Source organism: Pinus tabuliformis, chromosome X, assembly GCF_031772625.1.
Source record: "Pinus tabuliformis cultivar Carrire ecotype Pingquan chromosome X, CPIR1, whole genome shotgun sequence".
NCBI classification, from domain to species: domain Eukaryota; kingdom Viridiplantae; phylum Streptophyta; class Pinopsida; order Pinales; family Pinaceae; genus Pinus; species Pinus tabuliformis.
The window spans coordinates 554,811,399-554,815,159 of NC_142308.1; positions in this window are offsets into that span (position 1 = coordinate 554,811,399).

Here is a 3,761-nt window from a genome sequence, read left to right on the forward strand (position 1 = left end):
TCTCTGATTCAAAATCAAGAAAATTATGAAATTTCCAAGTATCAAGCTTTTTATGAATTCCTCATTGCTGAATTAAATAGAAGGTATGACCTTAGACTAGGACCTGGTAGATCGGTCAAAAAGGTTACTTTTGATGAACCTCAAGTAAAATCAGCTAAAACACAAACATCATCAATTCAACCACAAAATCAGTTACAAGAACAAAATATTGTTGAAAAATCTATTCCAATTGTTTTTAATGTTGAAAAAGAGTTAGAGAGAGTTAAAATTCCAATCCCATTATCTGAACTCTCCAAAAATCCAAGTTATAAACATCAAGTCTCTAAATGGATTCAATCTTCAAGTGTTGATGCAGAGGGGGATGTCATTAGTTTATAGGATGAAAAACCTCAAGTTGTTTTTGGTCCTAGTTCAAATATGATTGATGAAAGTGTACCTCCTTTTTATGTCACCTTGAAAATTCATGATTACCTTTTATATAATTTCATGTTAGATTATGGTGCTTCCCATAATCTAATGCCTAAAGTAATCATGGATCAACTTCAATTACAAATCACTAGACCATATCATGATCTGTATACTTTTGATTCTAAGAAAGTACCTTGCCTCAGATTACTTAAGGATTATTTGTAACACTTGCTCATATCCCTATCAATAGTGTAGTCTTGGACATTGTTGTTACAGATATTCCCCCAAAATTTGGAATGTTATTGTCAAGATCTTGTTGTGCCAAGTTAGGGGTAAGTTTGCAAATGGACATGTCTTATGTTACAATCCCAGTTTATGGAGGTGAACATTTAAGACTATACAGAGAAGTAAGATTCATCAATACAGTTTGTAAAGAAAATCAAGCAATTAATCATCCCATTTATGTAATTGATCAAGATTTTGGATGCTTTACTTTAGCTGCTAATGATCTTCCAAATCCTCAAATCAACATTCAAGAAATTATCAATACCCCTCAAATTTTAAACACTGGCATTTGGAAAATGTATTTTGATGGGGAATTTTCCAAAGATGGGGTTGGGGCTGGAATTGTACTCATCTCTCCTGATAAGAAAAATATAACCCAATCTTTTAAATTAGATTTTGAAGTCACAAACAATGTGGCAGAATATGAAGCCCTAATTTTAGGATTGGAGTTAGCTAAGAGTCTGAAAGTTGAAAACTTGGTAGTATATGGTGATTCAAAGTTGATTGTAAAACAAATTAGAAACCTTTGTCAAACCAAGAATCCTAGGCTTAGAGTTTATAGGAATGAGATTTGAGACTGTGTAGATAATTATTTTCAAGCCTTCGATATCATATCAATCCCAAGAGAAGAAAATATTCATGTTGATGCTTTGGCAATTTCTGTTGGTTCTTTTAAAATACGCTATCCTCTGTAATTGCATTATCAAATTAAAGATGATAAACAGTTAATTTTTTTTTTACAAGAAATAGATGAATTTTTGTTTTACATGTTGAAGAAGAACACATTGATGAAATTAAATCAAATGAGGATGATGAAAATTCACATTTAGAACATAAAATTGTTGATCATGATATCATTGAGTTATCAAATAATTGCATTATGAAAGGATTAGTTCCCCTTGAAAAACTTTTTGATCTTAATGATGTCTTCAAAACTTCATTACTAAATTCACAACAAGAAGATGTTCAAGACTATAATATTGGTACTTCTGAAGAAATCATAAATGTTAAAATTTCAGCGTCATTACCTCAAAAAATCAGAGACAAATATATTATTTTTTTCAAACATTATAGACATGTATTTGCATGGTCATATGAAGAATTTAAAACCTATGACACAACCATTATTAAGCATAAAATTCCTCTCAAAGCAAAAGCGAAACCACTTCAGTAGAAATTAAGAAGAATAAATCTAGTCTTGCTTCCAATCATTGAGAAATAAATTAAAAAACTATTGGATGCAAAAATAATTGTCCCCTTAAGATATTTTGAATGGATAGCCAACCTAGTACGTGTTAGGAAGAAAAAATGGAGAAATAAGATTGTGTGTTGACTTTGGGAATATGAACAAATTGTCTTTAAAGGATAATTACCCATTACCAAAAATGAACGAATTACTTGCGAGTGTTTCAATTTCAAATAAGATTTCAATGTTAGATGACTTTTCTGGATATAACCGGATTCTGGTTAGTCCAAAAGACAGAGAAAAGATAACATTTACAACTCCATGGGGTACATTTATGTACGTCAAGATGCCATTTGGTTTAATCAACGTTCGAGCAGCATTTCAAAGAGTAATGGATCTGTCATTTGTTGGTAAGATAAATAAATTTATTGTCATATATCTTGATGATGTAACTGTATTTTCTGGTTCTCATGATAAACACTTGAAACACTTGAAAAAAGTTTTTGAAAGATGCAGGAAATATGGGATTTCTCTTAATCCCCAAAAATCACTTTTTGCAATGAAAGAAGGAAAGCTATTGGGACATATAATCTCAAAGGAAGGAGTTGTAATTGATCCAAAAAGAGTCTCAGCAATTTAGGTAATTAGTTTTTATAAACAAGAAGGAAATTCAATCATTTTTAGGAAAAATATTTTTTTAAGAAAATTTATATCTAATTATGTTGAGATTGTGAGAGATATTATTGATATGCTTAAAAAGGATCATGAAGTCAAATGGACAGTACAGGCTAGATATTATTTTTCACAAATCAAGAAGGCCATTTCAGAAGCCCCAGTATTAGTTAGTCCACATTACTCGAAACTTTTTAGTATCTTCTCCTTTGCCTCTGATACTACCATAATAGTTGTTTTACTACAAAGGAATGATGATGGATATGAACAACCAATTGCCTTTTTGAGTAAGGTGATGAAAGATGATGAACTGAGATATGAAATCATAGAGAAACAAGTATATGCCCTTGTGCAAGCCTTAAAAACATTTAGGATTTATGTCTTACATTCTCCTATAATTGCTTATGTCCCCAACAATACCGTAAAAGTAGTTCTAACACAACCTGATACAGATGGAAAAAGGCGAAGATGGATTTCTATGATACTTGAGTTTGATCTAAATATCAGACCTACAAAATTGGTGAAAGGACAGGGTTTAAATAAACTTTTGGCTGAATCAAATTGTAAGATTCTTGGTATCAACACCATTTTGCATATTTCAAGTGAGAAGAATCCACAAGAACCTTCTCAGATTTCAGGTGAGAAGAATCCACAAGAACCTTCTCATATTTCAAGTGAGAAGAATCCACAAGAACCTTCTCATATTTCAGGTGAGAAGAATCCACAAGAACCTTCTTCCAATTTAGATCTTGTTCCTCTTTCTTTACATATTGATGACAAATTTTTTACTTTCATATTAGTATCAAGACATAGTAACTTTTCTTCGAGATTTAGAGTATCCTCCTAAATTCACAAAGAATCAATCGAGATCTCTTAGACTCAAGGCTATGAATATTGTATCATAAATGCAAATATATATTGGAAGGATCCTTTGAATATCCCGTTATTATGTTTGACTGGAAGTGAAACTGAAGGAGTAATTAACAGTTTCATGAAGGCATTTGTGGAGGACATTATGCTTGGAAGGCAACTGCATACACAATTTTGAGAGTAGTTTTCTGTTGGCCCAAATTGTTTGCAAAGGTAAGAAGTTTTATCCCATGGATAGTTGGGAAAAAAAAATAGTGCGCAAGCAAAAGCCTAGCATGAGCTCTACCCCCATCATGAGCCATCACCCAAATTCTACAACACTTGATTTTCCATCAATAAA